The sequence below is a fragment of the Sylvia atricapilla genome, chromosome 10 (assembly GCF_009819655.1).
Source record: "Sylvia atricapilla isolate bSylAtr1 chromosome 10, bSylAtr1.pri, whole genome shotgun sequence".
NCBI lineage: Eukaryota > Metazoa > Chordata > Aves > Passeriformes > Sylviidae > Sylvia > Sylvia atricapilla.
The window spans coordinates 2,914,648-2,927,166 of NC_089149.1; positions in this window are offsets into that span (position 1 = coordinate 2,914,648).

Genomic DNA, 12,519 nt, shown 5'->3' on the forward strand with positions numbered 1-12,519 from the left:
AGAAAATAGGGGAGGGAATAAAGTTCATGCAGGCAGCAGGAGAAATCTTTGCTGCCATGGGCATTCAGAAGATCCTTGGCTTGGGGAGAGCACCACAGGAAAAGGACACATGGAAAGGGGGTTTTTATCCTTTCTCAGGGTTTAGGGCATCAAAAGAAATTTATGGAAAGTGGAAGATCAATGATGGTGGAACCAATGTTGGTTTATGGAGCACCAGCACGCCTGGCTGTGCCAATTCTGGAATGTTCTGGCTCCCACTAATCTCTGGAAAGAGCAGGTTCAGAAGACTGGAAATTGTCTGGTGCCTTATTTCTTAAATTGTAATGGTTCTTAGCTCATATGACATTAAAGAATAAAAAAAATCTCATGTCTAGAAGAACTGTTACATCATTAACACACCACCAATTCCCAAGGAAACATTTTCAGAGATTATTATATTATATGTAACATTATTATATTATAATCTACTAAACTTCAAATATTGGTAAATTTTACAGGCCAGAAAGGGCAGGTTTTTTTATCAAGTTGCATTAAGTAGGAATAAAAAGAGATCTGGTCTATGAAGTCCAAGCAGGGTACAAAGCAACACTGAAATCTGAGTTATCAGGATGTTATCACAAGCCCAAACAGCAGAGAAAATAAGGGTAAAAAAAGAGGGGTGAAAGAGAAGTCCCAAAAGATACCAATACTAAAATAAAGCATTAAAAATTACTTCACGGACCCAGTAAAATTAACAATCACAAAAGGGAAAAAAAACCCCCACATTTCAACTTTGCAAAAAAACCCTTTTATGACCATGCAGTGATCGCTTTGTGCCAGACCAGGTGCTTCTCCTCCTCTCCCTCGCTCACAGTGGTGATAATTTCCAAGTGCATTTGGGGAGGTGAATGGAGTGTTGGGCTTTCAGAGCAGGCTGAAATGAGGATATCTGATCCAATAATCTGGAGATTTAGTCTCATCATGAAGGCTTCCTAATTGTGCTCTCCTCAGATAGAGCCGAATTAATTCTTGCCATTCATCCCCTGAAATGTATCTGGGCTGATACACTGATAATAATTTTCTTATCTCAGAGACAGACAGTTAAGGGAAGAGCCCGGGAAAATAAAGGGAAATGTTGAAGGCGATTATCATAATGAGAATGTTAATTAGCTCCATTTCAGACACCAGTTGTTGGCACATGAATCAGCAAGTAACTTTCCAAGTGTTTTCATAAGATTTTTCTATTTCTAATCTTTTCCTATTTCTAATCTTTTTCCATTTCTTCTATTTCTCTTGCTGCCATTATAGGCAGGAGGATCCTTGCTGATAAGGAAAACAAAAGTTGATTTCAGCAGTTGAAGAAAGTGTATAGTAGAGAAAAACATGCATAATCTGTTTCCCTACTCCCTCAAATGGTTTCTATACATAACCAAGAGTACTCGGCAATCAGTGTAGTCAAAGGGAGGCAAAAATGTGAATTATTTCTTCTCTTCAATGGCCAGGGGATGTGGTACATACTTGAGCAAGGGTTGTGCATGGCCAGCACCTGAAATCCAGATTTCAACCTCACCTGTGGGCTTCTATACAAAGAATATGTAGAGGAAGAAACTTTCCTCCTTTTGGTTTTCCAGGTTTTTCATATCTTCTTTTTTTCCTGAGCTCTGCCTTCTCTGGACACCCTCAAAACCTCTCCTTTTTTAATTTGTTACAAGGAGAAAATCAGGATGCAGCTGAGGCTGATGCTCTAGAGACAAAATACTTTTTCCACTTCTCTCGTGTCTGCGGTAAACAAGGACTTTGGGGGACTATTGGAACATTATTTTTCCAAACCACTTTGTGGATTTGGTTTCTCTGAGCCCCACTCGTGGCACTGCTGTCTCAGATTCCTTCCACCCATTCCTGTAGATTGGTTCTATCAGAAGAGGTGATTTTGTTTTCTATCCATGTGTCTGATCTCCCTGGCTCTCTCTCACATTAATTCCCTGCTTTGGAGGCAGGAGTTCTCTATTTTAATATCAAGTTGGAAATTCGACTAGCTGACATTTACTCCCACTGCCTAGACAAGTCATGAAATCCCCAAGTTTAAACTCCAGTCTCCTGGGACATCTCCCAGCACAGCCCAATTCCAGTGCCCAATTTAGGCTGTTTTTAGGAGCCAGGTTAGCCCTGTGCTAATTTGGGTTAGATGTTCCAGTGAATTTCCATGGGATGCATCAAGTGCTTGTTAAACTCTGATTAGCTACACCCACTTGTAACTGCCCACTCAAAGCTCATCCAAATAACACAACTGAATTTATCTTAAAAAAAATCCTCAGATGGTCAAGCTGGTCATTATGAAGAACTTCTTTATCAGTTTTTGGTTTTCAGCTCCCTGAAAATTAGTAGCAAGTGAATCAGAAGGAGCAGCTTGGCCATGCCCACAGCAAATAAAGGGATAGAGAAAGAAAACAGAGGTTTGAGGGAGGGTTTGTAAGAAATATGGAAAGATACAAAACTCTGGGCTCTGAAGAAATAGGTGGAGCTGTGTTTTCATCCTCTAGTGGCTTTTCAGAACCATAATAAATCCATGTTTTCCCTCACAGGCCTGTCTCAGTGCAAAGCTTTATCTCCATTAACCTTCTGTTAGAACCTCAGAGCAGAGGATGCTCCATCCCTCCACCTCTGCTCCTCCAGCACCTCTCCTCAGCAACATCTGCTTTTCTTCTGGCTTCTCTTCTTCTCAATCAGCCCCACATTATCTCCTGACCTCTATCCCACTTCCCACTTTTTCCCCAGGGCCAGGCACAGCTGATCCCAGAGATGATGCACCAAGTGCCAGCGCATCAATTCCTCAGCTTTCCTGGCCTCTTGAGCTAAAGCTCCTACATGTTCCTTTCCATGTTTTTAAATAATAGTAAGTTCTGAATTTTTCTGAAAGTTGTTTTTTTTTTTTTTTAAATATGTAGAACTACACATATAATTGTTGGTTTATTAATAAAGTAGATTTACTTAATGCTTTCATGGTTATGAATGTATGTAGAGCTAAAATTAACAGCCTGGATTTTTCCTGGGCTTCCCCATCACTCTCTTCCCTGCAGCAGAATTTCCACAGAAAAACAACTGCAATTAAAATATGTCGTGAATCAAAAGTAAAACTCCGTGATTCTTAATACCATAATTCTCCTATTTATTCAATTTGTGAGCTACAGCAGCCCCTGCAAGCTGCATGGCTGGGGAATATGTAAACACAGACTAAAATTAGGAAAGAGCTCTATAAATCCATAGTGACAAGTGCTTTGTTCCTATAAATCAGTGTAAGGAACGCATCCACCTACAGATATAAATTGTAGATGCTGAAGGACGTTACAGCTTCACTAATCTATTAAATAAAGGTACAGAGTGCTCCATTTCTTTGGGAATGTTTATCTGCCATACTTAGGTGTGGGATGTGCTCCCACAGGGCTCGGCCCGTGCACCCAGACAACCCAAATCTGTGTAACTATCTGGTATTAGCCAAAGCTAATTATTAATTTGGGTTGTTGTGCTAATGGAGTCAGGGAGGATTTGCTCAGTTCAGTGTCGGCACAGCCCATAATAAAATCTTTATCTTCCCTCAAGAGCAAGTTATAGCACCTAATTTCTACCATTTTGAAGAACAAGCTTTATAAAACAAGTTTGAATGACTTTTTTATTTATTTATTTTTATTTGCTTGCTTTTTAAAATCACCTCACACTGTCTGCAGTGTTATTCCATCCTCACTCTTGGACCCTTTCCCCTGAAGTTTGTGGTGACAGAGGATTGATATTTACTCCCCAATGTGTGTAAGGAGAGATGGCACTGCCCAAAGTGCCCCAGACCCTCTGAGTGCTCCCTATGATGAGGGACACGGGGTCTTTAGGAGAATTGTTCCTGAGAGCAGTCACAAGCTGTTACCCTAACAAGCAGCACACAGACAGCTTTTTCCTCCTGCTCTTCCACGGTCCTTCATGTCAACTGGAATTACGAGTCCCACAAACCATCCTATTTAGGGAGCCTATTTATAACTGCATGAGAATGTCTCAGGGCTCAGGCCTGGAACATAAATTCACTGTTTTGCTTTATTTTTCCTCTATTTGATTAAGGAAATGGTATCTCTCCAATGGATTTGATGTCACCTGTCAGATGTTTTTAGCAATTTTTCTGGTTTTCAGGCATTACTCACAGTAATCATGATGAGTGTTATATTTATCACTGTTTATCACAAGTTTTCCCAATTAAGACAATTAAATCCCTTCCATTTTTATTTTCTACGGGGTTCTTTCTTTCCACATTTGATTTTTACCTTGTGTTTTTTTCCATATTTGTTCATGGTCTTGTTTTTTATTGTGTCGGGGAATCTGTAATTCCTCATGGACTAGATCCCTCCAGTTTACTTGTTTCCATGGAATTTTGCTTCTACCTTTATTGCTTAACCCAATGGAAGGTGCTGTTCCCAACATAAAAACATGAGAAGAGTCCAGATTTCTAGAGTTAAGTCACATTTTTCTTAAAAAGAAAAAATAAAAGATGTAAATGCTGCTCTATCAGTCTAATCCCAAGCTCCTGCACCATCCTGAGCTGCCTCTCATCATCCTCTTCCCTCTCTTCCTTTTCTTCATGCGGCCATTATTAAGATTAATATGTAAAGAGATAATTAAATTTATCAGTGAAAAGCACCATTATTAAATCTATTTGAGCATTAATTCAATGCCATCAGAAAAATCTCAGTGTCTCTGTGAGGGAAAAGGTGCCAGGAAATGGAATTCACACGTTGGGGGCAGAAGAAACCAAGGTTTCCTTTGTGATTTGTTGCTTTTGCAGCGCCATGTGACATCATTAGGAGGTAGAGCCAGATCTCCACAGCCAGGCAAAATAAAGTCTGGTTCAAATTATTTTATTCTGAGTGCCTCTTTATATTCCAAAAGAGGAATGTCCAGTGTAGATGGTTCTGTAACAAAGGTCCAGGCCGGGCTGGAGAGTGTAGGAATGCATTTCCACACCCAAGGAAATTATTCTATCTAAGGAAAAGAGTTTCAGTTTACCTTTGAATATATGAGGAAGCCAAACGAGGAAGTTCTGTGCCTTTTTCATGGGCATTGGCCCAGTTCCAGCACAGAGGGACCAGTTGGGTTTGGGAAACGTACCTCAAAATCTGCTGCCAACTCCATTGGGCAAGGTGCCAAAAAGCCCACCTGGACCATTCAGTGCTTGAGAGACTGCACAGAACTGCTCAATTGCTTTTTTGGACTGCCTTGGCAGTGCAAGAGTGTTCTCTGCACTGTATTCTATTTGTATTTCTTTTGTTTGATACCGTTTGTGATTTCTGTCATTGTTAAAACCTTTTCTTTTACAAAGCATGTCCAGAGAAGTTGTCTCACTATTATTAAGCCACTCTGAGAAGTTGCAGGTCAACCCTCAGACCTGATACATCTTCAGGGGGCTCATTCCACTTTGGCCACGTGCAAGACTGTACCAGGAGAGGACCTGGAGCAGCCTGGCCCAGCGGAGGGTAGGAACTGGGTGATCCTTGATGCCCTTCCCAGCCAAACCATTCCAGCCCTCTGTGACGATTCCATGACCATTTCACCAACGATATTTTCTCAGTCTTGTCCCATGTGTGACCTTGGCTCTGCTCTCTGCGGGAGGGCACTGCTCCCCTCTCAAGCCCCCAAACTGCTGCAGAATTGGTTGGAAGGCTCCCACCACAGGAAGGCACAGCCACGCTGACGTATTTTCAGAACAAAATGATGTTTGAGATCTTAAAGGCGGCCAGAGCACTTGAACCTCTGACGATCACCTGCAGATAACAGGAGAACTGTGCTGTTTCATTTCAGTGATTTATTAAGTACCAAAAGATGAGGGCTGGACTTCATCCTTTCACGAAGCAATCTGCATCTCCTGCTGGTGGAATTTGAACTGAAGGATGGTTCTCTGGTAATTTGTAATGGCTTGGGAGATAGGGCTGCCTAAGCTGGGCAGGGCTGCAGATGAATCAGCAGCAGCAGCAGCTCCCCCAGGTGAAAATAGCTGTGTGTGTCTTTTAAATTTTTAATGGAGATTAACACTTTGTCAGTGCAGTGCATCACTCAGTGCAGCGTGTGGAGAAGCGCTCAGTGCTGGGGAAGGAGACGAAGCTCTGAGCAGATACATTGACAAATCCCTGACATAAAGCCTGTCCTTGTTTGAACCAGCATTTGCCTTTCCAAAATAAAGGCAGGCACATTCCCATGACGGAGAACATGGGATGGCTTTCCATTTATTTGTTAGTGGATGTATAAATCCGAAGGAGAAAGTTAATTAGACTCCCCGTGCGCAAGGCAGTGGAGTACACTCTGATTGCTAATTATTTTAATATAGGTAAACAGCTATTGACAGTACAAGTAATTTTCCCCCATCTCCAGTTAAGAGCCTGCCAGGTATCAGTCTAACAGCTCCGAGCGAACCCGAGGCAATTTAAATTATGGGTTTTAATCAATATGTAAATTGTTATTGTAGGAGCCATCCGTGATCGTTTGCTGCAGCTGCCCCACCACTCCTCAGACCTGGCAGCTGCTGGCTCAGGTCAGGCTGTGATTGCTCCTCCTCACCCAATTTTCAGTCTTTTATCTACTCATTCTCCACTCACAGGATCTCTTACTCAGCACAGTGCTCAGGCCAACACAGCTGAAAGAGGAAAAACCCTTCTCTCCTCCCCAAGCTCAGCCCTCCTTGTTTGTGGGTTTGAGGAGGGGCTTTTGGGGAGTCCAGTGCTCAAGACACACATTTTTTTGCTTTTGGCATTGTCACCCAGAGGCAGTTCTGCCTCAGAGCTTTTGAAAACTCTTTCAGCTCGTCTCTCCCAAAAGCCAGCTCACTTTGTGTTGACCTCTAACTTTCAATTTACTCGTTACCCAAGCAATAATAGCAAAAATTAATAACACCCCAAACTTATTATCTTGTAATTTCCCATGCTACAGCCTTTAAGGCATAACCTAATTTACAACTGTCCAGTTCTCAGTGTTTTGTACTTAATATTTGAGATGTAGCAAATGATGGCTCATTTGTTCCTGCAAATCTGTCAAAAAACTCTGCAATATCTTCAATTTTAGTGAGCAAGTTTCTCTTGCAAATTAATTGCCATGTTGTACATTTTCCATTGGTGAAATTAGATTTAACGCTGATTTGGGGAATGATAACTGAGATTCTTTTACTTTTTTTATTTAGTTGTAAAAGCTCCTTGGGAGCCATTTCTGATACACTCAGAAGTGGAAAACAGAGAGGTTGTCCAACATTGCTCCTTCCAGCTGGCCTTAAAAACATATTTCTCTAAACCATGACCAAAAATTTATGGTTTGGATCAACTTTGGATTTTAGCAAGGCCAAAAAAAAAAGGTTTGCTTGCAGCAATTAATATTTTCCCTCCTAGAGACTTGCAGAAAGCAGCACAAAGTTATTGCTCATAATTTTCAGCCCCAGAGGTGTCAAAACTGCTTGGTAAAGCAAGAGATAAATGCAAAAAAACACTTCAGAAGAGGGTAAGAGGCAGAGAAATTAGCAAAGAATTAGTCTGAGAAGAGATACAGGACAAGAAGCCCAGTGGACAGAGGAAGAGCCTCTCCATCAGCCTGAAGGTTCTTGTTTTATTGTGGAGGGCTGTCCTGGGGCAGCAGCAGGGGGAAATCTGGGCGAATCAATGTCCTGGCACCCACCACTGGCCCTGGGCACAGCCAAGTGGCCACCCAGGGGTCTGCACAAGTGGCCACCTTGGCCATGGTTGGCACTAGAGGGGATCCACAGCCCAACCTGGATGATTTTTGGAATCTCTCCATTAACCACTGCCCCATTTTTAGAAAATTTGGTGAATTGCTGCATTTATTACCCAACACTCACCTGTCTCAGCCCATTAGACATTGTTTGTGTTGGGTTTCTGTTGGAACCCTGGGCACTGAGAATTCCAGCCTTTCTGTGCTCACAGGCACTGACCCCTGAGCAAACACTGCAGTGACCTGAGGCCGTGGAAAAGGCTCCCAAAATTGAGTGACAGCCCTGGGATTGTGGAGTTTGGATAGAAGTGTGGGATATCACAGGGTGGGAAACTCAGAGTTTAAGGGTTTAGAATATAGTAATATAGATATAAAGCAAGGTGGAGTTTTTAGGGAGGAAGTCAGTCCTTCTTTTTCATCCTTCTTCTCCATGGGTCTGGGTGGGATTTTGTAATTGGCTAGATAAAATCCTCATTGCGGGCCAGGGGTGGTTGGTTATTGGGTTAAAAGTAAAAATAATTTAGGCATCATTAGTTAATTGGACAGTTTATCCTTAAAAGGCCTTTTAGAGAGAGAGATTTGGCTCCATTTTTAGTTTGTTATCCAAAAATGCTATAGAACTCACAGCTTGTGAGACTGTAATGTAGATAAGAATTAATAAACATCTGAGTCTGGACAAGAAATACCATCTCGAGCATTTAATCCCCACCCTGGCAAAAAGCAGATAAAACTTAACAGGTTTCCCCTCATGGGCAGCACTGGGGCCACTCACCTGCCACCTCCACAAGCTGCTGGTGACTCTCTGGAGGGTTGGCCTTCAGTCCCTGCACCTTCCCTTCCATTTGAACCAGGAGCTGGCTGTATTCCTGAGCATCCAGCACATCCTCTGTCCTTTTTTGGGGAAAAAAAAAAAACTTGAAACCACCAAAAAATACCTCCTTAAAATGAATTTTCCCTAAACCCGTGCTCTTGCATTCCCCTGTTCTTCTACAACCTTGAAACTGCACTAAACTCACCACAAACACAGAAACTGGTTCTTCTTTACCTCTGAAACACCCAGAATGCTTTGAGCAGGGGAAAAAAAAGATAAGTAAGAATAACACTGTGAAAAGTTGCGGTTCTTTGGCTTAGTTTGGAGAGGCCGATTCCGCCGGGATCTGTGGACAGTTATTTTTATGCATTCATTGCTCATTGACCAGGATAATCAAATAGAATATTCCATTTGCTGCCTGCTGTTTAAGTGCCTAATTCAGAGCTAATTGAAGTCAATGGGCAGATATTCACAGACTTTAATGGACCAGCCATAATCTTATGTCTACCCTGGTTGTGTAAGTTATTTTATTTATCCTAATTATTTTCATCTTCGCGTGCATGCACGACCAATTATTTATTTTACGTGCATAATCATCATCTGTAAGTGGAAGTATTTTAAAGTAGTTATTAAAAGGTATTTCGAGGCCCATGTTTGCACAGACCTGTGGCTATGATAATGGCACAGAGAGAGATTTTAACACAGTATTGCTGTTATCCACGATAACCGTTATCACTGTAAAAATGTGTTTAAATTACAAGGGGTTTTTTTGTTTGCTGCAGCTCCATGGGCAGAATTTGAGCCATTAATGTGATTATAGCAACAACCTATACATATTTATGCCCTAATGGCACGACTCTTCAGCTGCTGGGAGCAGAATATACCCTGAACAAGAGCCAAAGTTTGAGATCCCTAAAAAAAAAGTGCTTTAGACTGTCTCATTAGTGTTTCCCAGGAAAAACAAAACCAAAACCAAACCAAACCAAAACAAAAGCAACATAAAAAACCCACACACACAAAAATTCCCCAACCACACAGCGAAAAACAAATGAACAAAACAAAGCAAAACAAATACAAAAGAAAACATAAACAAACAAACACAACAGAAAAATCCTCCAAAACCACAAGAGAAAAACTCATATGTCAAAATCTATGGTTGTTTTTCTGCATATTAAGGCCTTCACATTTAAAAATAAAATTTAAAAAAATCCCACACATGGGTTTTTTTTTTTTTTAACTTTTCACAAAACTGAAGCTAAGACACCGAATAAAATCAACAATTTGTTTTAATGCTGATGGCTCTGATGTTGGAATAATTCTGGAAACACCATGTGGGTCAGGAGAACCAATGACATGCACTAATAATTCATATTGCCTTCTGTTTAAGGGAAGTTTAGCTACTGCCTTCTGTTTTCTCTTTTGAGCATTCCTAAAGTCCTCAGGGTGCTGCAAAGCCTCGTGTCACTTGTTGTGAAGGTCCGGATCTTGTGTGAAAAATCACACTCTGCCTTTCCACCTTTCTCAGGGGTTTCTTTTGGTGGGGTTACATTTTCAGGAACATCTGCATGTGCTGTAAAAATTCCTGTTATGAGCTGTATTACCCAGGACAAAACAAAACCCCGCTCAGTTCTATTTTGTCATGGACTCCCACCAGCCTCAAGTTTTCAATAAAAAGTCTTATTTTCTCTCTCCACATAATCAGTACAGGATCCAAGCACGTAATTACAATTCCATACACACAATATTTGGATACCTAATAGTGCATTAAGCAAGTTACATTGAATGTTTTGATATAATTTAATCTCGCCATGTGTCAATATTTAGCTCCTAATTAATAACATATTTACCTCTCTGCCATACGTTGGTGTGCCAATTAGGATCTTAAACATCCTTCCCCAGCTCAGCACTTGCCACGGAAATTAAACACACTGAGCTGAACCTCTTTGTGGTAGAACTCCAACAAAAGCAAGGAATTTGCTCCCAGAAAACCTTTGATCCACTGAGCAGTGTTATTGCAATCTGAAGGTATTTTCTGGATTATATTTTCCTTCTGTGATCAGTGTGGCTTCAACGGGTGTTGCACACCCCCCAAAAACACAGACCTGCATTAAGGGGACTTTAACTGTCACCTCTTGTTTCCTACACATGGATTATTCCCAGTTCATCTCCCTTTCAGGTTTATTTGGGCAATAAATTCACAATTAACTCAAGCCCATCAAGCTCTACAAAAACTGAAATTGTGCCTGACACGCCTTTTTTTTTTTTGCTCCAGAACTGATTAATTAAGAGGTTTAGGCAGTCATTTTTCATCCAACATTTGAGGAAGAATTTTGACAGACCTACATTCAATTAAAGTGTCTTCCATCTCCTTTCACCTTTCCCCACTTAGCCCTTGGTCTCTGCAGAATAACTCTGTTATGTAGTGCCCGTGAAGAATTTATAAATATTCCAACCTATCTTTTTTTTCTGGAATCAGGATGGTGAAACTTTACCCTGAGATTTTTTTTTAGAAGAAAATCCTTTGCATTCTTGTCCTATTTGTAGGTAGATATATATGGGCAATAATATGATACCTTTATAACTTTAAAGTAAAAGATTAAGAAAAATAAAAAACTTACATGATTTTTATATAGAATCATGTATAATTATATATTAAACCATTTGTTTATGTGTTATTCTTTTATTAAAATATTATGTTATTTTCTAGGAGTTTGGAGATTCTTCAGGCAAAGAAGAATTGTTTCTTCAATTAATAATCCCATTGTTACCTTGCTATTGGACTGGGATAAACCATAATAGAAACTGGTTAAATGAGTTACAAAAGAGCTGAAAAGGGTTGATACAACAAGAGGAATTAAACATGGTGCTCTCACTCTCTTTTTTCAGCACAGCCCTCAACTCATGGATCACAGGAAACTTTTCCCAAGCTGGAGTCTGAGTGTGGAATGTTGTGGGTAGCTGCTTCTGGACGTATTTCTTCAGGAAGAACTTGGATTTCGTCAAAGTGAAGCTTTAATGGTTGGTCTGTGCTTTCACTGCTTTTCTCTCTCTGCACTTCATCAAATGCTCTGTGAGTCAGTAAACACAAAGGGAAGTTATGATCTGCTCATGGTGGTTCCATGTTGAGGAACAAGGCTCACCAAGTGGATTATTCACAGTGGATTGTGAATCACAGATTGCAGATATGGATTTCTCCTGGCAGGCCCATGAAATTTCCCTGAAAATGCAAATGGCAATGAAAATCCAAATGCAAATGCAATTGTAAAAATGAGATTAGAATCAGCCATGGCTGTTGTTAAAGAGCGATTGATCTTTGGCTTAAAAATAAGGCGCTTGTCTGCAGACCAACATCAGGAAATGCACTGGGAGACTTCAGCCTGTGGCTGAACGTTCATCTCCAATGGAAAATATTGCCCCAGTGGTCAGAAAGTCAGCCCAAAACAGCAGCTCCTCACTGGCCTATCAATCCCAGACAAATGGGATCAATGGTTTTCATTTCCCAGGCTTTCCCAGAAGGTTTCCCCTTGTCCAAAAAGGATGTTGCCTTCTTTTTCCTCTCAAACTCTGAGCAGCCACCCTGATATTAAACTCTGTCCTATAAACTGCCAAAGAGGGGTTAATATCTTCTTAGGAAACCAAACTACACCTCTAAAGAAAATAGCTTTATATTTAAAAAAAAAATAAAATATAGACTCTATCCTCCTGCCTCTAAGCTCAGAAAAAAAGAAATCCTTCTGAACCGAAACTTCTTGTTGCTTGTATTATTTGCTGAATATGTGAATAACCTAAAGGAAGAATATTCAGGGATGAAAACACAAAACAGGGAGGGGAGCAGCACTGTTTCTCCAGCAGCTCCCATTATTTTTTCAGGAGGTGGATGGGGGTTAATGCAGTGCAGAAGGAGCTGTTTGAAAATCAGAGTAATGCCCAGCCATTCCCACCAAAGCTCAAAGAGTTCCTTTCCTTATTCCCACAGGAAAACGAGACTG